This window comes from Podarcis raffonei, chromosome 12, assembly GCF_027172205.1.
Source record: "Podarcis raffonei isolate rPodRaf1 chromosome 12, rPodRaf1.pri, whole genome shotgun sequence".
Taxonomy (NCBI): domain Eukaryota; kingdom Metazoa; phylum Chordata; class Lepidosauria; order Squamata; family Lacertidae; genus Podarcis; species Podarcis raffonei.
In genome coordinates, this window is record NC_070613.1 from 6,042,523 (window position 1) to 6,065,548 (window position 23,026).

Consider the following 23,026-nt stretch of genomic DNA (forward strand, 5'->3'; position numbering starts at 1 on the left):
GAATCTGTGGTCCTCCGGCTCACACTCGCCAGTCCCAGGGATGACCTCCAGCAACATCTTCTCCACCACTGCTTTGTTCTTTGAGCCATGGTGATTGTGTATGGGGGGTATGGCTGGGCCAATCAAGGCCCACCACATTTTAAACTGTAGCCCCTTTTGTGACTTTTTATTTTATCCATTATGAGTAGGGTTGAGTAGGGAAGATTCCAGAGGAAACAGAAAAACAGGAGCCCAAATTGCCAGTGTTTGGTTATTGATCCCATGTCTGGAATGGAAATCAATCTGTTGTTGTTGCTTTCCATCTACAAGCAATATGTAATTGATTACATTCTCTGCCCCATTTACATTGGGTTTCCCTTGCCTTGAAACTAATGGAGTGGAATAATGTAATGACAATGTTAAGTTACATGATTTTGCTGCAATGGACAGCACAATGAATTGACCTAGTTTTTTTGATGAAAGGCGAATTGCAGGAGAACAGAAACCCCGCTGCAGGCATATGGTGAATGCAGGGCAGAATGGAAAATGTTGCTTTCTTACATCTCTAGTCATCCATGTTTATTGCCATCATCAATAGCTCTTGTGAGGGTGAGCCCCCTAGTTTAATTATGCGCTATGTAAATAGGTACTTTCTTTGGTTGTTCCTTTCAACATTCAGCTTCACTGGGTGCAAGTATAGTGGGGGAGGGAGGAAAAAATCAATGGAGGAAAGAATCATGTTGTTGTTGTACTATTTATATAGCAACTTGTTGTTGTACTATTTATATAGCACCATCCGTGGTCATTGTGCTTCACATACAACACGTCCATGAGGACAAAGGGGTTGGTAGAAATATGCCTATGGGGCACAGAATCCGAATTGTTTTATTTATTTATTTTAAAATTCATATCCTGCTTTTCATCATGTAGGCCTCAAAGCAGCTTTCAACAATAAAATAAGCAACATATAAAATTTAAAACATAAATAGAACTTTCCATATTTAAAACCTCATTTTTTATATTTTTTAAAATGTAAACATCTGAGAAGCATGCAGGGTGCAAAGGCCTCCTGAAAGAAAACAGTTTTGACCAGGTATCTGAAACTCACTAGGGATAATGTCTAACATGGGGGGGGGGCACTTCTGTAGAGCTGGGCCCCAGCTGTTTCTGGGTGTGTAATGAATTTATGGGGAAATGAGTTGAGTGGAGGATATTAATTTGGGAAATCAATTTAATTTCAGAAATTTTTAAGAGATCATTTGTGGGGGCTAGTGAAATGGGGTGAAATGAAGAGGAATTGAATTGAATCGAGGCAGCATCTGTTGGGAATTAATTGGGAGTAAATGAATGGAGGAAGAATTCTATCAGGGTGGGATGCAACCGAACTGAAGAATTTATCTGATTTGGAGAGGTAAATTACTTGGGTTACATTTGTATTATCAATATGTGTGTGTGTGTTTATAAGTATATGCCAGTTGTGTGCACATTTGTATCTATCAGCCCATGCCCTGAATCTTTTAAGTAGTAATACTCTTTCCCGATGAGCTTACAATCTAAAATTAGAGACAGGGTCATGGGTGTACACCGAAATGGAGGGAGGGGGAGGGGAGGCAGGGGTAAACATTGGGGAGGCAACGCATGGTTGTATCAGTTGAAGATGCTTTTAAAGAGTTCATCCATACTTCCACTTGTGTTGTGCCTAGAAAGTATGGGTCCAAGCAGTTTCTCCCTTGCTCTGCTACTTTCAAAGGGAAAACCCACTCTTTAGCATTAGATCGGAACAAATGGCAATCTGGGGAAAACCTAAATTGCCATTTTCTCCGGTTGAGCACTAAAGAGTAGTTTCCCCTGGGGAAAAGCAGCAGGACATGTGGAGGTGTGGATAAGCCCAAAGTTTAGGAAATTTGCAGACGGATGCAGAAATGTCATGGAACTTAAGATTGTAAGAATGAGAAACTGAGAGAAACAGAAACTGACATATTTGTCCATCCTGATACACAACCAGGTTTCCTTGGGAGAAGATCCAATTTCCAGGCAGATTTGAAACTCAGGACTTTTAATTTCAAACAATAAAACCTGCAAGGTATCCATCATGGACATAGGTTGGGAGCTGCTGGAGATGAGCTACAGGCAGAGCGTCAAGGCCACTGCAGAGAGGGAATTTCACAAGAGGTTGCTCTTTGGAAATTTCCAATCCAAAGTTTAAAGCACCTGGGGACCTGGTCTCTCAGTGAAGCATCCGAATAATTTTGGGTGCTTATCTCAAAATGCCCCAAACTTCATTGGCTTTCATCATTTGATCTTTGCAAAAGGACCCAAAGGGAGAAATAACTGCATTGACAGAAGACAGAAAACTCTCATGAATGGCAAGATTTTGCTACAGGCTGTTTCTATCCTTTTCAAAAATCCGTATCAGATAGATAACAATAAAGGACACATATTTTAGCTCAGGTGATCAGCCTTACAGTTCAGGTGGTTATCAAATTATCTGGCTGTATTTCACGTGTCTGTGGGCCCATCAGACATGGAGAGGAGCTGGAGTTGTGTGATTTGGCACCCGCAGCTTTCTTGCTAAAAGCTGGTAACTAGGCTTCTAGCCCTCAGGGTGGTGGAGATAAGTCCAATGTGTTTCTTGAGTTTGGGAAGAATTAAAACTTGGAATAATTGTTGTAAAAATCTCAGAAGAGCTTTTTCTGACTTGAGATCTATAACTCTACTCCTGTTGTGGGATTGTCCCATGTTCAGATGGATGTGGCACAACGACAGACTGAAGTTACAATGTTCTGGCTCACCGTATGAAGTCCATGATCATTCCCACCTAGGTGTGTCTGGCACCTTCATTGTATAGCTTTTGTCGTATATGCTGAAGATGTAGCTCTTTACCCTGGATATCACATTTGCACCATACATTGAAATGATGTGGCTTCACCAAAAGAAACCTGCAAACTCTAGTTTACCCTTCACAGAGCTACAATTCCCAGCACCTTTAACAAATGACCGTTTCCAGGATTTTGGGGGATGTAGTGCTTTGAACATGCTATGGATGTATGTCTGTGTATTTTTAGTGGCTTTTTTAGTGAACTCCAGCGTAACTATGTGCTGTGTGCATAGATGCTCTCTCTTGCCTCTCTTGAAACTTTCAGCATGTGTTATTGTAAAAAGGTAAAGGACCCCTGACAGTTAAGTCCAGTCGCGAACGACTCTGGGGTTGCGGTGCTCATCTCGCTTTACTGGCCGAGGGAGCTGGGAACTGTCCACAGACAGTTCTTCTGGGTCATGTGGCCAGCATGACTAAGCCACTTCTGGTGAAACCAGAGCAGCGCATGGAAATGCCGTTTACCTTCCCACCAGAGTGGTACCTATTTATCTACCTGCACTTTGACGTGCTTTCGAACTGCTAGGTTGACAGGAGCTGGGACCGAGCAACGGGAGCTCACTCTGTCGCGGGGATTCAAACTGCCGACCTTCTGATCAGCACACCCTAAGCTCAGTGGTTTAGTCCACAGCGCCACCCGCGTCCCTCATGTGTTATTTTAGTTAGCTGCAATACCTGTAGGCTGGCCATGTGTCCTTCATTAGAGGAGCAGTCCTCTACCTACACTGAAAGTCTGGCAAGAGGACATTATAATGATGGGGTGGGATTGAGTTGTCTCACTCTAAATGCTGAGCACTGACTGTGGCCCTTTTATAAAAAGAAACAATCTGGAAAGGGCTTAGATGGCTGGAAGCTATGAGGAGGCTTATCCAATGCTCATCTGGGCAGCTATTTATGACAGGGCATGCTTACTGGATCATTCCTCTTATCTTAACGCTTTGCCGCCCCCCCTCCAAGGATGTTTTGCGGGGGGGGCAGTTGTTGATTGCATACAGTGGTACCTTGGGTTAAGTACTTAATTAGTTCCAGAGGTCTGTTCTTAACCTGAAACTGTTCTTAACCTGAAGCACCACTTTAGCTAATGGGGCCTCCTGCTGCCGCCGTGCCGCTGGAGCACGATTTCTGTTCTCATCCTGAAGCAAAGTTCTTAACCTGAAGCACTATTTCTGGGTTAGCGGAGTCTGTAACCTGAAGTGTATGTAACCTGAGGTATCACTGTACATTGGGAACTCAGTTCATGATGCTGTGTGGTACTTGAGCATGGATCCTGGAGATCTGAGCCGGGGAGAGGAGAGAGGGACCCTGGGTCAGGAGAAAGTAGTAAGGGTTTTGTTGAGGCCAAAGGTAATCTGGAACTAGGGATGAGGAGAAATATAATTCCATTTACATTTAAAGGTGTACCTGCTTAATTCACACTTTCCAAAGCAGCCATCCTTCAAAATCCACACTTTGCTGAATTTTGCAATGCAGTTCTCCAGGCAAGTAATGTGTACAAAAATGCATATAGAAGTGTCCATTAAAATGAGTAACTGAAACGAAACATTATTTTAAGGAAATTGCTTTGCGTGAATGTGAATATTAGGCAGAACTGCATACAAACATGTACATATGAGGAGAAATCCACACTAACATACTGATGAATTTTCATGAGGACTTTTTAAAAATGCAGACTGATGAAGAAATATGAAGAACTGAAGTTTAGAAACTGAAAATAAAGCAGTCTAACGGATGGTGCAGGGAATCCTGCAAAACCCATGTCAATGGGGCTCCAGCAATGTAAGCAAATGTATGATTTGCACAAGTTGCTTAATTTCAATCAACATCTGGGCTGAATGGTTGATTAATATGCCCATTAACTGCATAATCAGTTGTTCAGTTGATTACATCGAAATATATCTGCCAGCACTTCAATTAACATGTCTTTTAAGCACAACTAAAGAAGAATAGGAACTTTCCCTTGATTTCCAAACTTCAGACTGTAAGTGCCAATAATTATGGAGCCAAAACAGCACCATCCCAAGCACAAGAGAAAGGAATCGGCAGACTCAGGAGAACAGAAGTAAAAAAACCAAAAAGAAGTTTTTTAATTTTTTTAAAAAATCCTAAGTGGGTGGGTGATTGTCAAGACAGAGCAGTGAGAAGTGAAAGTGCTGAGTGGCCACAGAACACTGTCCCACCTGTAAGTTACAATTTACTAAGTAAATCCTACTGCTCAGCGGTCACATGCACACCATATATTTAAGGCACATTTGAAACACATCCCTTCCCAAAGAATCCTGTGCACTGCAGTTTATCCTTCACAGACCTACAATCCCCAGCACGCTTAACAAACTACAGTTCCCAGGAATCTTTGTGTAGATGTGACCAGTGTTAGGTTAGATAAGGGATGCGGGTGGCGCTGTGGTCTAACCCACTGAGCCTCTTGGGCTTGCCGGTCAGAAGGTTGGCGGTTTGAATCTGCACAACGGAGTGAGCTCCTGTTGCTCTGTCCCAGCTCCTGCCTACCTACCAGTTCAAAAGCACGCTAGTGCAAGTAGATAAATAGGTACCTCTGTGGCGGGAAGGTAAATGGCATTTCCGTGCGCTCTGGTTTCCATCACGGTGTTCCGTTGCGCCAGAAGCGGTTTAGTCATGCTGGCCACATGACTTGGAAAGCTGTCTGCGGACAAACGCCAGCTCCCTTGGCCTGAAAGAGAGATGAGCGCCACAGCCCATAGTCGCCTTTGACTGGATTTAACCATCTAGGAGTCCTTTACCTTTAACCTTTAGGTTAGAATCCATCTCACTGATAGGGTAGATCTCTCTCTTGGAATCAGAGAAGTGTACAGTTGGAAGAGACCCTGAGGGTCATCTATTCCAACCCCCTGCAATGCAGGAAGCTCAACTAAAGCATCCACGACAGATGGCCATCCAACCTCTGCTTAAAAACCTCCAAGGAAGGAGAGTCCATCACCTTCCAAGGGAGTCTGTTCCACTGTCAAACAGCTCTTACCATCAGAAAGTTCTTTGTGATGTTTAGTTGACATCTCCATTCTTGTAACTTGAAGCCATTGGTTCACATTCTACCCTCTGGAGCAGGAGAAAACAAGTTTGGTCCATGTTCCATGTGACAGTCCTTTAGATATCTGAATTTGTTAGTTTGGGCTCAGTTCTCCAATCTGTTAAGGTCATTTTGAATCCTGATTCAGTCTTCTGCAGCATTGGCTACTCTTCCTAGTTTGGTGTCATCTGCAAATTTGATGAGCATTCTCTGAATTCCTTTGTCACATTTAGAAAGGTGTTGAACAGCAATAGGCCCAGGACAGAAACCTGTAGCACCGCACTTATCTCTTTTTTTTCATGATGATGAGGAACTATTTGGGTTTGGTCAGTCAACCAACCAGCTAATAGTTATCTCATCCAGCCAACATTTTACCATTCTATGCAAAAAACAACAACAAAACATTTGGGTACTTCATCAAAAGCCTTACTGAAATCAAGATATACTATATCCACAGCATTCCCCTAATCCACCAAATTTGTAACTCTATCAAAAAAAGAATGACTTATTTTTGACCCATGCTGGATCTTAGTAATCTCAGCATCCTTTTCTAAGTGCTCACAGACTGACAGTTTAATTATCTGTTCTAGAACCCTTCCTCGTATTAATGTCAAGCTTTAGTCAGCTATCTGAGTCTTCTTTTTCTCCTTTCTGAAGCAGGGGTCTACATTTGCCTACTCCAGTCTACAAGGATGTTCTCCAAGAAATCTCAAAGATTATAGACACAGGATCTGAGATTACATCTGCAAGCTCCTTTAGTACCTTTTGGTGCAGCTCATCAGCCCCTGAACATCTGAATTCATTTAAAGTAGCTAGGTGTTCCGTTACCATCTCTTTTTCTATCTTGGGCTGTAGCTCCATCCTTGCTTAGTTTATTCTGTTATCACCAGGTTGGGCACTGCTTTCTCTCTCTGTGTGCATTCAAATTTTATTTTGCATAGAGTCCCCCCCCCGGCAGTCTGAAATGGTGTAATCGACCCTCAACTGATGTTCTCCTCCATGAGAACTAGGAGGGCCATCCAAATCCCCGATCCTCCTTGATGAGGTTGGAAGCACTGACAGCTTTCATAGAATCATAGCCAGAAGATCAGTAGTAGTGAGCAAGCGTTCATGAGAAACAGCTTGCCCACAGCTCCCATTTTTTTCCTGCAGACCCAGGAGAATGTTGTGTGTGTTCCAGGTAAGGATCAGCAGATCTGTCACTTTCACTCAGTTCCTCCTTTTTCAGTTCCCTACATTTCCACATCAGTTTTGTTTTGTTTTTAAGATGGTCAAGTCCTCACATTATGGAAAACAGGTACAGGGCTCCAGCTACTGTTTGAGCATAAATATAGAATTGTGCCCTTCTTCTGCTGTGGTTTACAAGGGATATCCTAAGGGACAGACATACACATGCTAAATGGGCAAGTGTGGCTGACCTGTCAAGGATGGGGAATCTGTAGCCCTCCATATGTTACTGGACTACAACTTCCATCATCCCTGACCATTGACTATGATGGCGGCTGGTGGCTGCTGGGTTATGTAGTCTGAGACACCATCTGGATTGCCACAGTTCCCCAACCCTTCGGTATCTCAAAAAGGGTGGGAAACTGGAAGAAAGGGCATCCAAATAGAGCTATAACAAGTGGGAACACTACTGAAAAGACACCAAACATTATTGAGGTTTAAGAAATGATGCATGCTGTGTGGGATATGGATAAGAGTGTTTCTTCACGTCCCAAAATGCTAGAACTCAGGAGGATCAGCTGATGAAACAGATTCAGAAGCAGAAGTGGGACAAAAATAACCAGAAAAAATCAGAAAAATAAAACCAGAAAATCAACCAGAAAATCTGTGGCCTAAAAAGTTATGAGATTTCAACAGGAAATTATGAGATGTGCACTGATTGGAATTGAAGCCACGTGACTGCCACAAACCTGCAAGTATTATTGAAAGTGGGATGCATATGATTGCCCTGATAGCATCATGAGCACAAATCATCATGAATGAGCAATTAAAAAGACATCTGGAGGGACTCTTAGTTGCTTTTAAAGGGGGGTTAGAGACATGAATGGTGGAGGAAAGGTCAACTATCAGCTATTAGCTGTGAAATAGAACCTCCATGTTTTGGGGCATGATACTTCTGATGGCCTGATGTTAGGGGCAAAACAACGGAAGACATCTATTCCTTTATGCCCTGCTTTGAGAGCATCCTAGAGGCATATGACCAGTAGCTGCTATAGGGAGCAGGATACTGGGCTTAATCTCATTCTGGCTTTGCTCAGTCAATGATGTTGAGGTTCTCCAAGCCCCTGGAACCACCACTTTCCAAGCCCAGAACGCCATAGGGCTTCCTTCAGAGGCCCGTTGTGCAAGGATGTTACAACCTCTGCACAGCCGCCGCTCACCTGGATGTCTCTCCCTTTTTTGCTCGCTGTGGCTTTTTCCTGTGTGCTCCAGATAAATAGCTTGGGGTGAAGGCCTGCTGCTGTACATTCTTTATTAAGCAAAAAGAAAAAATGCTGTCAAAGTAAGGAGGCAAAATCTGTGGCCCGGGGCACCATGTGCAAAGGAAAGCGTCTCCGATCCTTTGCACGGGCTTGTTTGAAATATGCAGCAACAGCAGCCGAAGTAGCTGTCTTCTGCTTGGAAGGAAAGCGGGGGAGGTGGGGAGAATCATCCAGTTTGGTCAAGCAAGCAGATCAGTATGGAGGTGAATGGGGGTGCCATGCCATGCCTGGCATTTAGCAGGACAGTCTTAAACATACCTAAGTACATATCCACGTCTCAAAATGCTGGGACTCAGGAGGATCAGCTGATGAAACAGATTCAGAAACAGAAGTGGGACAAAAATAACCAGAAAAATCAGAAAAATAAAACCAGAAAATCAACTAGAAAATCTGTGGCCTAAAAAGTTACGAGATTTCAACAGGAAATTACGAGATGTGCAGTGATTGGAAATGAAGCCATGTGACTGGCGTGACTGCCGTGGATATCCAAGTGTCTGTGTGATATGTATCTATTATATCTTATATATATTTATATGCACACATATGCTCTGTGTGTAGGTATATGTGTGTGTATAATACTTGGGACTGTTTCTCTGCTCACCAACCCGCCCCCCCCCCGCTGCCATTCCTCCCATATTAACCCCCTAGAGATTCTCTCCTCCCACTCTTAAGCAACTATTAAGTTCACTTTTTACTTTCCCAACTCCATTTCTTCATGCAAATCCAGGTTTGATGCAGCAGTACAAATCTTCCAATGGGAGCTGAGCAATGACAGCCTAACGTTTTTATGTATATTGAAAGAGCTATGCATATGGCTTAGGTCTCCTTTACACATCACCATAGCAGAGCTGCTTCTGACTTCCCCATGACGTTGTCTCGAGTCACCCCACAGATGTTTAAAAGCCCAGAACCACATAGGATGAAAGGAGCCAGTTGTGTGGGTCCTTCCCACATGAAGGCCACACAACTGAGAGGGTGATGATTGGTAGGAAGAGCCCAACTGATCAGCCTCACCCCTGCGGCCCAAAGCTTCTGTGGTGGCGGCAGCATGGGAAAAGGCTATGGGGAAGTGGGGAAGCCTAGAAAAGAGAGGGAGCACTTACTCCATTGTAGTTTTCAGGATCATCCGAGCACAGTCTCTTGATTTTATCTTCATCCATGACGGGGATGCTAAAGAGGGGACTAGTCATAGCTCAGTGGGTGGAGCACATGCCTTGCATGTCTCCCAACTTTAATCCCTGGCATTAACCATAACTACATTCAGAGTAGAAAATGCTGGGCTAGATCGTGGCTGGGGAACTTCAAATGCGGCCCTCCAAACCTGTCTGCCTGAATCTCGGGATTGTGTCCCCAGGCCACACACCCTCCCCCTTAAAACCATCCTTGGACAATTTTGCCAAAGTAAAATGTGTCCTTGATCTCTGTCTTCAGTTGCTCCCTGTGTTGAAGTTGAGAGTCATGGGCATGTCTAAATGGATTTTGTTAGGCTGCTTCGGTTATGCTCAGAGAATGACATATGGCACCTTCCTGTGTGATATCAAGATTTAGCCTTGCAGAGGCCCTTGGCTCCTAAATTCCAGGCCCAACCTTACCTCTAAGTGTAGAACCTCAGGCCAGGGGGGGATGAATGTGCTGCCCTAGACCTCTGCACTGGGCCCAGATCCCCTCAATGACCTGAGTGTTTTTCTCTTGCTGGAATGTGTTGTTGAACTCTGATAACGTCTCTTGTTCACCTGGAAGGGGGACGGAGAGGGATGTGTGAGTTAGAAACTAGCCTAGTGTACAAAGGAAAAATTCGCGTCCATTACTCTACCCACTTTTGCCTCTGGCCCTGCTTACCACTGACCTGTGTCCCTCAGAAGATTGCCCAGAAAGAAATGTGGTCCTCAGGGTGAAAAAGCCTGTCTGCCCCTGCTCTAATGGCTGCCTACAGCTTAGTCCTTATTGGCATGAGGCATGGCCAATCCAAAGCCTTCATCTTGCCAACCAATCATAGAAGCCAAATGTTGCATGCCTCTTCCTTTCTGTGCTTGAAGGGGGCTCTGAGGTTTGAACCCCGACTGTCCAAAGTAGCTCGTTAGGCCAGCTTCAGTTCACAAAGTTCCTTCACCAGAGTTCTGCAGGTTTCTTTTGGGTCCAACCCTCTCTGCACATCCTACTAAGGTGGCTTCCACGCCCTTAGGCCTTCACAAGCGCCTTTAGATCTGCACCTGACTTTTTTATGTCCCCACCCTGCCAGATCTTTCCCTGACAACATTCTTCACCCCATCCCTAATCCTCCAGTGCTTTGGAGCTGTGAAAGGAGTGTTTGTTGTTCTCCTTCTGGATTCCAAAGCTCTGTTCCGCAATCCTGGAAGTCTTACGGCATCCTCCCAAGAGTCTTAATTCCTCCTCCTCTGGTACAAATGTTAGTTTAGCAGCTGTCAGGCTGGCACAGGTTCAAGTATCTCAAGGAACGGAACAGGCGCGGGTCTCCTCAATTTGTTTTTGAGAACCAATGTTTGCATTAGTTTTGGCCTCCTGGAGAATTGCCTCCAAGTACTCATTTGTGACCCAGGTCAAGAGAATGGCTTCTTTGCAAGCTGAGATTCCTCAATGGATTCCTTGCCTAACGGAGATCTCCCACCATTCAACGGAACCATGTGGGGCTCCAGTGGAGATGATCCTTCCTTAGTTGGGCCAAAGTTGAACAAGCTCTTAATTTGTGTGCCTCCCGCTGTTGATTAGCAACTAGGGTCAGGAGCAGAGTTTTAAGGAGGAAGATGCAAAAATAATTGCATTTCCATTTATTTACGGTTAAAAGAGGGGTTTTGGCCAAAGTCACCCCAAAGCATTATGTGATATAAAATGCAAACCTTACAACAAAATAGAACAGTCAACATGTGCAAAATTCATCTCTATTTCCCCCCCTCTCTCCAAGGCTGTGTACATACCAACCCATTATAGCACAAAAAATATACTTTTTCTTAATCAGGAATTGTTCGTGCTCATCCTCAGCATGCTTTCAATCCAGATTGATTCTATTTTTTTAATATAAATAATATTTATTACTTTTCCAACAATTTAAACAAAACAAAATAAACAATACAGTACAATACAAAAACACTACATAATATAACATAAAAACACTACATAACACTAACACACACTAACAAAATAAAAACAATTTAAAACACACCAAACAATTTCAATATCTTATCTTTCATTCACTTATTTCAGGTACCTCCTCGCACCTCCCTTTTTGTATTCCACTTCTATTAATTGTTTCAGCAATTCCTTTCCATCTTCCTCTGTTTTCTATCCTATAATTATCTTAACATTTCTAACTTTATTTTACTCTAATAATCTAGTTATACTTAGTTCCTTATCACATTTCTACTAAAGCCATATCAATTCATTTCCACCTTTTTCTGTTGTTGTTGTTGTTTAGTCGTTTAGTCGTGTCCGACTCTTCGTGACCCCATGGACCAGAGCACGCCAGGCACTTCTGTCTTCCACTGCCTCCCGCAGTTTGGTCAGACTCATGTTTGTAGCTTCGAAGACACTATCCAGCCATCTCGTCCTCTGTCGTCCCCTTCTCCTTGTGCCCTCCATCTTTCCCAACATCAGGGTCTTTTCCAGGGAGTCTTCTCTTCTCATGAGGTGGCCAAAGTATTGGAGCCTCAGCTTCACGATCTGTCCTTCCAGTGAGCACTCAGGGCTGATTTCCTCAAGAATGGATAGGTTTGATCTTCTTGCAGTCCATGGGACTCTCCAGAGTCTCCTCCAGCACCATAATTCAAAAGCATCAATTATTCGACGATCAGCCTTCTTTATGGTCCAGCTCTCACTTCCATACATCACTACTGGGAAAACCATAGCTTTTACTATACGGACCTTTGTTGGCAAGGTGATGTCTCTACTTTTTAAGATGCTGTCTAGGTTTGTCATTGCTTTTCTCCCAAGAAGCAGGCGTCTCTTAATTTCGTGGCTGCTGTCACCATCTGCAGTGATCATGGAGCCCAAGAAAGTAAAATCTCTCACTGCCTCCATTTCTTCTCCTTCTATTTGCCAGGAGGTGATGGGACCAGTGGCCATGATCTTCGTTTTTTTGATGTTGAGCTTCAGACCATATTTTGCGCTCTCCTCTTTTACCCTCAATAAAAGGTTCTTTAATTCCTCCTCACTTTCTGCCATCAAGGTTGTGTCATCTGCATATCTGAGGTTGTTGATATTTCTTCCAGCAATCTTAATTCCGGCTAGGGATTCATCCAGCCCAGCCTTTCGCATGATGAATTCTGCATATAAGTTAAATAAGCAGGGAGACAATATACAGCCTTGTCATACTCCTTTCCCAATTTTGAACCAATCAGTTGTTCCATATCCAGTTCTAACTGTAGCTTCTTGTCCCACATAGAGATTTCTCAGGAGACAGATGAGGTGATCAGGCACTCCCATTTCTTTAAGAACTTGCCATAGTTTGCTGTGGTCGACACAGTCAAAGGCTTTTGCATAGTCAATGAAGCAGAAGTAGATGTCTTTCTGGAACTCTCTGGCTTTCTCCATAATCCAGCGCATGTTTGCAATTTGGTCTCTGGTTCCTCTGCCTCTTCTAAATCCAGCTTGCACTTCTGGGAGTTCTCGGTCCACATACTGCTTGAGCCTTCCTTGTAGAATTTTAAGCATAACCTTGCTAGCGTGTGAAAGGAGTGCAATTGTGCGGTAGTTGGAGCATTCTTTAGCACTGCCCTTCTTTGGGATTGGGATGTAGACTGATCTTCTCCAATCCTCTGGCCACTGCTGAGTTTTCCAAACTTGCTGGCATATTGAGTGTAGCACCTTAACAGCATCATCTTTTAAAATTTTAAATAGTTCAGCTGGAATACCATCACTTCCACTGGCCTTGTTATTTGCAGTGCTTTCTAAGGCCCATTTGACTTCACTCTCCAGGATGTCTGGCTCAAGGTCAGCAACCCCACTACCTGGGGTGTACGAGGCATCCATTTCTTTCTGGTATAATTCCTCTGTGTATTCTTGCCACCTCTTCTTGATGTCTTCTGCTTCTGTTAGGTCCTTTCCACTTTTGTCCTTTATTATGGCAATCTTTGAATGAAATGTTCCTTCCATATCTCCAATTTTCTTGAACTGATCTCTGGTTCTTCCCATTCTGTTGTTTTCCTCTATTTCTTTGCATTGCTCGTTTAAGAAGGCCTTCTTATCTCTCCTTGCTATTTTTTGGAAATCTGCATTCAATTTCCTGTATCTTTCTCTATCTCCCTCGCATTTTGCTTGCCTTCTCTCCCCCGCTATTTGTAAGGCCTCATTGGACAGCCACTTTGCTTTCTTGCATTTCCTTTTCATTGGGATGGTTTTCGTTGCTGCCTCCTGTATAATGTTGCGAGCCTCCATCCATAGTTCTTCAGGCACTCTGTCTAGCAAATCTAAATCCTTAAACCTGTTCCTCACTTCCACTGTGTATTCATAAGGGATTTGATTTAGATTGTATCTTACCGGCCCAGTGGTTTTTCCTACTTTCTTCAGTTTAAGCTTGAATTTTGCTATAAGAAGCTGATGATCTGAGCCACAGTCAGCTCCAGGTCTTGTTTTTGCTGACTGTATTGAGCTTCTCCATCTTTGGCTGCAGAGAATATAATCAATCTGATTTCGATGCTGCCCATCTGGTGATGTCCACGTGTAGAGTCGTCTCTTGTGTTGTTGGAAAAGCGTGTTTGTGATGACCAGCTTGTTCTCTTGACAGAACTCTATTAGCCTTTGCCCTGCTTCATTTTGCTCTCCAAGGCCAAACTTGCCCGTTGTTCCTTTTATCTCTTGATTCCCTACTTTAGCATTCCAGTCCCCTATAATGAGAAGAACATCCTTCTTTGGTGTCACTTCTATAAGGTGTTGTAAGTCTTCATAGAATTGGTCAATTTCAGTTTCTTCAGCACCAGTAGTTGGTGCATAAACTTGGATTACTGTTATGTTAAAAGGTCTGCCTTGGATTCGTATCGAGATCATTCTATCATTTTTGAGATTGCATCCCAGTACTGCTTTTGCCACTCTTTTGTTGACTATGAGGGCCACTCCATTTCTTTTGCGGGTTTCTTGCCCACAGTAGTAGATATGATGGTCATCCGAACTGAATTCGCCCATTCCCATCCATTTTAGTTCACTGATGCCCAGGATGTCAATATTATTCTTGCCATCTCATTTTTGAGCACATCCAACTTACCCAGGTTCATGGTTCTTACATTCCAGGTTCCTATGCAATATTTTTCTTTACAGCATTGGACTTTCCTTTCGCTTCCAGGCATATCCGCAACTGAACGTCCTTTCGGCTTTAGCCCAGCCGCTTCATCAGCTCTGGATCTACTTGTACTTGTCCTCTGCTCTTCCCCAGTAGCATGTTGGACGCCTTCCGACCTGAGGGGCTCATCTTCCAGCGTCATAACTTTTATATGCCTGTTGTCTTTTTCCATGGAGTTTTCTTGGCAGGGATACTGGAGTGGCTTGCCGGTTCCTCCTCCAGGTGGTCAAAACTCTCCACTATGACCTGTTCATCTTGGGTGCCCTGCTCGGCATAGTTCATAGCTTCTCTGAGTTCTTCAAGCCCCCTTCGCCACGGCAAGGCAGTGAACCATGAAGGGGTCCACCTTTTTCTAACATTCATTAATTTTACAGTATTTCTGTAAATAGTCTTTAAACTTTTTCCAGTCTTCTTCCACAGACTCTTCTCCCTGGTCTCGGATTCTGCCAGTCATTTCCGCCAGTTCCATATAGTCCATCAACTTCATCTGCCATTCTTCCCGGGTGGGTAAATCTTGTGTCTTCCAATACTTTGCGATGAGAATTCTTGCTGCTGTTGTAGCATACATAAAGAACCTTCAATCCAGATTGATTCTAGTTGCTGCTTCCTACAAGGGTGAGTGTGGCGCTTGATACATGTTCGAAAACCCTCCTCTTGATTAGGCTATCCCCACTTCTTTCCTCCTGAACATGCCCCAGGTGAATGAAGAAGGAAATGGGGATTGTGATCAAAGTCACTGGGCAGGGATTAGGACCACCTGTGTTGCTAGGACCCTCCATTGCTAGGACCACCTATATCTGTTTCCACCTCTTTTGAAATGGATGCACTGCAAGGTAATGAAGAAACAATCTGCAACGAACTTTTATTTTCAAAAGAAAACCAGGTTTTCAAGAAGCGTTTTTCAAGAGCAAGAAAAGGGCAATGGATCTAGATTGTGTGTGGACTGTGGGGGGGGACCCCAAGTACCCAGTCTCCATTGATTCTAGAATAATATATTACGCACCCCAAGTCAGCAGCAGCCAAACAACTTCAGAGTTGCTTGCTTGCATCGCTTCTTGGCCTTTTGGCCAAGATCAAGTGTAGTATCTGTTCTTATCAGAGTTGCTTGCTTGGAACATTTTGGGGGGAAATTAACAACATGACCATAGAGCTGCTCTAAGCAGTTGTAAAACATTGAAGGTAGAAATAGCCAGTCCACATACCACCTCTGAAGTACTTTTCTTTCTTTCTTTCTTTCGTCTTTCTTTCTTTCTTTCGGCAGATTTAAAAATGATTTAGTCCTTTTAAAAACTCTCCCCACATATGGGATGAAATGGAGCCAGTTTTGCAACAAACACAACCAGCAGGGGATGGAAATACACTGATCCCCAAAGGAACCTCTACCGCTTAAGGTCCCTTTCTAAACAACCTCCATTGCAGCCCTGGCCAAGCTGAGGCTGATGGGAGTTGTATGGCCCCAGGTTGGCCAAGGCTGTTCCACTCGATCTCCAGGACTTGTGAGATGAAAGCAGGGCATCGATACCCTAAGCCCTAGAAGCTGCTCCTTTTCTGTCCATTCTTCTCACTCAAGTAGTCTAATCATGGCCCTTATTGCATAATCCTCCAAGGCAATTGTACCATCAGACTGACAGGTAACACACAAGGAGCCATCTGTCAAACCCAATAACCCTGCCACTTTTATCACAAGGAGGAGGAGAAGAGGGTTTGTCTCCGGTTTCTAAAGCAAACACACATGGGATCTTGGCACAGGCCTTTGCGGATTCGCTCAATGCCGGCTCGCTGCTTCTTCCCCTCCTTTGGCAAGTCAAAGCTGGTATCTCTAGCTAACCGTGAGCAAGTGGCTGTGTGTGCTAGCAGATCACTAGCTGGAGGCCAGCCAGAGCTTCTGCAGTGCTGTGTGAAAGAAATCATTAATGGGAGTTGCACTGCTGAAAGACAGTTGGGTGCTGTGGAGTCTGCACGCTGCATGAAGCTGAGCGTTGCAAGATTCAGGACAGAAGACAGAAAGTACTTCTTTTTGCAGCACATACTTAGAACTATGGAATTTGCTGCCACAAATGGTAGCAGTGGTCACCATGTTGGATGGCCTTGAAAGAGAATTAGACAAAACCATGGAGAAGGCTATCAATGGCTAATGGCCACAATAGCTATGTTTTACCTTCACTGCTGGCTGCAGTATGATGTTGAATACCATCCATCTAACATTTGTTAAGAAACCTGGAGCATTTCTGTTAGGGATTGTAGGAAAAGACCTGCCAAGGAAATTGAAAAATATCTTCATGTATGCGACAACGGCGGCGAGAGTTCTAATAGCACAAGGATGGAAGAACGAGGAAACCCCGACTAAATAACAATGGCAAGAAAAACTGATGGACTATGCAGAACTGGCAAAATTGACACATAAATTAAGGAACAAGGATAACTGTGACTTTAAAGATGAATGGGAACCTTTTACAAAGTACTTAAAGAAGCAACAAAGTGAACTGGACTCCTTGGCAGGCTTTGAATAAACACTCACAAACTCTTTATTGATAATAACTAGTCAGATAAATTAAGGATTTATACAATTTTGTAACATGCAGAGAAAAGCATCTACAGAGAAACCAGAGATTGGAACTGAGGGAAGTCTAGGGGGGAGGGGAGGGTGGGTTGTTGTATGGGGGGAAATGGGGGACGACGACTAAGGATGATATGTTGTAAGCTAATATGTTGCGTTTAAATTCCTAATAAAAAATATTTAAAAAAATAAATGATGTTGAATGCCAGCGGCTGGGAAATGCAGGTGGGCAGAGTGCTGTCGGACTCATGTTTTGCTTGCAGGCTTCACACAGGCATCTGGTTGGCAACTTTGAGAACAGGATGGTGGACTAGATGGGCCACTGGCCTGATCCAACAGGCTCTTCTTGTGTTCTTATGTTCTTATACCTCTTCTCCCCAGGCTGCACCCATTACTGGCCTGGCTTTGCACACTCCTCAAATGTTTTTTGTTTGGCTGGAATGTATTCCTGGACTCCAATGATGCTTCTTACTTGCTTGGATGCGGATGTGCAGGTCAGGTTCTGCTTTCAAACTTCCTAGGCATCTGGTAGTCCAAAGCGCTGGACAATATGGTCCATTCACCGGATCCAGCAGCCAGGCCCTTCTTATGTGTTATGTGCTCCTCTTAATCTAGAATGTTTGATGTTTTCTCCCCATCTACCCACATCCAATGGAATATTCCTAGCTTGAACCTCAGTCATTTTGTCCCTCAAAACACCCATGCAAAATTTTAGAGAGATGCTGATGCTTTCTCTGGGTGTTTTAATCCTGTTAATCTTTGTTTGTTGTTCTATATATATAAAAAAACTGTTTTCTATTTTGTAAGCTCTTTGGGAGCTTAGGTGGGGTAAGAATTGTAAACAAAATGAAGTGTGTGAACAGGGTGTTGCAGGGACACAGAAGGCCCTCAGCAGGGGAGGCAGGAGTGGGTGGCGTTCTTGCAGGCGTTGTGAAAAGCACCCATTGACAAAGAAGTGTCACATCCAACATCTATCCAGTCTTCTGCTCAATTTGTGAGTCTCCCAAGCTGATAGCTGTGTGCTAATTTTCACACGTCCTGCAGCCAGCCCTCTCGATTGGGCAATTTGACTAAGTAAGAAATGGACAGCCGGATGAAAGCAACAGGGAAAATTCTCCCATTGCTATACATATTGTAACCTGGCGAGGGATTCTGGGGTGGGCAGGGGGAATAGAAAAACAGGATGTTTATCAATCTCCTGATGGACCCTTGTACTTAGCTAATGTGCCAGTTGTTGGAAACCACAGAAGAGGAGAATGCTCTTGTGCTTGAGTCTTGCTTGAGGGTTTTCCACAGGCATCTGGACGGGCACTAGAATAAGATGCTGGACTAGATGAGTCATTGGCCTGATCCATCAGGGCTCTTCTTATATTAATGGACAGTATTTGGATTGGAAAAACACAACCTGTGTAAGGGCCCCTCTCTGGGTCTTCTTTTTATGGTGCATTCACGATGATTTGTGCTTAGGTTGTATTGGAGCAGCTATATGCAAACCCACTTTTACTACCATTTGTGCCTGCAAAAATTTTGGTGCAGACATACTGCTTCATTTCCCACCAGCATTTCCAACCCCCAAATTCCGTGCTGAAATTCTGAAACTTTTCATACCACAAATGTTCCAGGTTGGGTGTGTTTGCCCTACTTTTGTTGTGCTATAATGACACATGACCCGGAAGCCCTTGGCCTATAGAGTGAGATGAGCACACAACCCCAGAGTCGTCCGCGACTGGACCTAACGGTCAGGGGTACCTTTACCTTTAATGAAAGAGTGCCCTTCCATATGGCACTAATGAGGAAGCGTTGCATGACAACTAAGAAAGCAGAATGATGTGTAGTTGGTCCAATATAAACCCACCACTATGAGTTTATCCACACATCCCTTGCCCTGCTGTTCTCCCTGTGGGGGGGACGACTGCTCTTTAGTGCTCAGTCAGAGCAAATGGCAATTTGGGATTTCCCCAGATTGCCATTTGTTCCGATCTACCACTAAAGAGCAGGTTTTCCCTTGGAAAGGAGAAGGGCAAGGGGAGAACTGCTTGGACCTGTGCTTTCCAGGCACGGCACAAGTGGAAATGTCAATGACATATTGCAGAATATACTCACAAAAAAATAGCACCCAGGTTCGACGACCCAAAGCATCTTTTGTCCTGTGCTTTCCTTCCCAATACACCTTTTATTCTATTATATTTAATCACCTCATTCCTTTTCTTTCCCTTCCTTTCCCTTTCTCTTTCCTCACATTTGTTCATGGCCTTGCCTTGCACCTTGTCTAGCAAAGGCCATGGCTTTCTCAGAAAGATTTGCTAATCGTCCTTATATCTAGTCACAGTATTTTAATAGCAAGTATCTCTCTCTCTCTTAGGGACATGGGTGGCGCTGTGGGCTAAACCACAGAGCCTAGGATGGATGAAAACTTGAGGTTTGCACAACTGTAGAGGATTAAACTGTACCGGATTAGGGGACCGGGTGGTGCTGTGGGTTAAACCACAGAGCCTAGGACTTGCCGATCAAAAGGTCGGCAGTTCGAATCCCCGCGACGGGGTGAGCTCCCGTTTTTCGGTCCCTGCTCCTGCCAACCTAGCAGTTCGAAAGCACATCAAAGTGCAAGTAGATAAACAGGTACCACTCCAGCAGGAAGGTCAACGGCATTTCCGTGCGCTGCTCTGGTTTGCCACATGCCCTGGAACCTGTATTCTGGCTCTCTCAGCCAATAAAGCGAGATGAGCGCTGCAACCCCAGAGTCGGTCACGACTGGACCTAATGGTCAGGGGTCCCTTTACCTTTTTATCTCTCTCTCTCATAGGGTATATGTTGTTGTTGCTGTTGTTGTTGTTGTTGATGATGATGGTATGGAACTCGCTCCCACAAGAGGCACTGACGGCCATCTTGGGTGGCTTTAAAAGAGGACCGGACAAATTCATGGAGGAGAAGGCTTTCAATGCATACTAGCCACAACAGCTATGCCGCTGTCGGAGGCAGCAATGCTTTCAGAAGAAAGGAGGGGAGAGGGCTTTTGTGCTCAGGTCATACTTTGCGTTTCATACAGGCATCTGGTTGGCCACTGTGAGATGGGCCATTGGCCTGATCCAGCAGGCTGCTCTTACCTTAATACTATATTATTATTATTATTATTATTATTATTATTATTATTATTAGCTACTCTAATTATTTGCCTGGGATACTGAATTTAAAAACTGCATGATTCTATCATTGTTGTAACTTGTACTGGGAAGGCCAAGCAATCAATCATATAAAAAATAAATAAATATTGGTCCATCTCACCTTAGATGCTCAGCTCTGACTCACCATCACCCTTGAGGAATCCACCTCTGGGGTTCCTGTCCAGTGTTAGGCTTCAACAGTATTCCATCAATCTTCACCACCAAACTTCTGTATTGCAAAGTACTGACTCATCATCAGAACTAAGACTTACCCAATCCTGATAAAGCTCCATGGTGATGAGAGACAACAGGCCGCTGAGTCACCCATGAGGTGCCAAGTGATGTATTCTGCTGTTTGGGAGAAGAAAAAAGAATAAATCTGGTGAACAGGCATGTACAGCCTCCTCTTGCCTCTCTGCCAATTGAAAAGGTGGCACATTTCACTGGTTGTAGATCATTGTCTTAAGAACTGGGCACAGTTCCCACCACCTATCTAGTTTTTAACTAAAAAACTAGTGAAGGAGGCATGATGACCAAAAATTGATCCACCCACTCCCCCTCAAAATAAAGAACTAATCTGATGCCCTTCACATTCTTTGGGACATTTGAAGCAAATTGCTATTTTATTTTGTCCTCTAAAATGCTTGCAATCCATCCTAGTTTTGTGTCACTGTGTATTTCCTTTTATGAATGCTCTTCCAACTAACATTTAAGGGAAGACAGTTGGAAAGATAAGATGCCACAGAAATTGCAAGTACTCTAAGTACTGTGTTAAAATCAGATGGTTTTGTGGTGCTCAGCACAGTCCACTGTGTAAGATATGTTTTGCAAATCTATAGATTTCTGTGGATTTTCATCATGCCTGCATAATGTATAATCCAGTGCATGTGCATTTATGCAGGAAGACGTCTAGGGGCGCTTCTAGACATAATTTTTATTGCACGTATATGATTATTTGTGCTCATGATAGTATTGCGGCAGTTGTATGTGATCTTGCTTTTAATAGTGTTTCCGCCTGTAAAGGTTTTGGGATGGGCATACTCCTTTGCTCTCAATCAGTGCACGTTGCATAATTTCCTGCTGAAATCTTGTAACTTTTTATACCACAAATTCTCTGCAGGGGTGGGAGGATTATACTGCTTTTGTTGTGCTATAGTGCAAAAGTGCCCCTCTAGACGGCAATAATGCAGTAGCACTGAAGAACAACGAATAAAGCAGAACACTGTATGGATGATCCAGTAAAAATATACTACTAATGCACTCCTATTGCATCCATGGCATTTGGAATTCAAGGTAGCCTACAACATACATACATACATACATACATACATACATACATAATTTTATTTGTATGCTGCCTTTCCATAGACAAAATCATGCTCAAGGTGGCTTACAAAATAAAATTTAAAATTACGAACAAAACAAAAGTAGTCATAAATAATAAGTAAAATATCAAAAAGTACACAGCCCAATAAACAATTTCCACATAAATCACAATGAGATCTAAAATAAAGATAATATAATAATAATAATAATAATAATAATAATAATAATAATAATAATTTATTATTTATACCCCGCCCATCTGGCTGAGTTTCCCCAGCCACTCTGGGCGGCTCCCAATCAGTGTTAAAAACAGTACAGCGTTACATATTAAAAACTTCCCTGAACAGGGCTGCCTTAAGATGTCTTCTGAATGTCAGGTAATTATTTATCTCTTTGACATCTGATGGGAGGGCGTTCCACAGGGCGGGCACCACTACCGAGAAGGCCCTCTGTCTGGTTCCCTGTAGCCTCACTTCTCGCAATGAGGGAACCACCAGAAGGCCCTTGGAGCTGGACCTCAGTGTCTGGGCAGAACGATGGGGGTGGAGACGCTCCTTCAGGTATACAGGACCGAGGCCGTTTAGGGCTTTAAAGGTCAGCACCAACACTTTGAATTGTGCTGGAAACGTACTGGGAGCCAATGCAGATCTCTCAGAACCGGTGTTATGTGGTCCCGGCGGCCACTCCCAGTCACCAGTCTAGCTGCCGCATTCTGGATTAATTGCAGTTTCCGGGTCACCTTCAAAGGTAGTCCCACGTAGAGCGCGTTGCAGTAGTCCAAGCGTGAGATAACTAGATACAAAACATTAATATCAAAAACAGCAACAATGCCCTCCAAACAATACCTCAACCCAAGAATCTGTTCAGCAGCCTCAGCTTTTGTAGCTGGAGTCAATCCGAGCCCCATACTCCCAGGTCAGGTGAAAACAGCCCTGCAAGGCAGGGAGCGGGTTTTCCAGGCCTCCCAGCCCAGATGCAATACAAAAGTATGTGCAAGGTAATAAAAACAAACTACCGTCTGATCGTGTCCTGCACAAGGGTTATGTTCTGGGGATGGCATATATACACAAAAACACGTATACCTTTGTATTTTGCAATCTTACTTCCCAGTCCATCCCTAACGGGTTGTTGTGTAGTACAGTGGAGTGTGTGGTGAACCCAGAAGATTCAGGACAAATAAAAGAAAGTACAGTACAGTGGTACCTCGGGTTAAGTACTTAATTCGTTCCGGAGGTCCGTTCTTAACCTGAAACTGTTCTTAACCTGAAGCACCACTTTAGCTAATGGGGCCTCCTGCTGCCGCTGCGCCACCA

The 23,026-nt window shown here is 43.8% G+C and overlaps 1 protein-coding gene and 1 pseudogene across 1 annotated transcript in view; both read left to right on the forward strand.

Moving 5' to 3' along the window:
• The window catches only part of WNT3A (Wnt family member 3A), a 92,161-nt gene that overhangs the window by 20,102 nt on the left and 49,033 nt on the right, over positions 1-23,026 (forward strand). The gene's annotated exons all lie outside the window — the stretch shown is intronic.
• Positions 15,717-15,876, forward strand: LOC128398571 (uncharacterized; annotated as a pseudogene).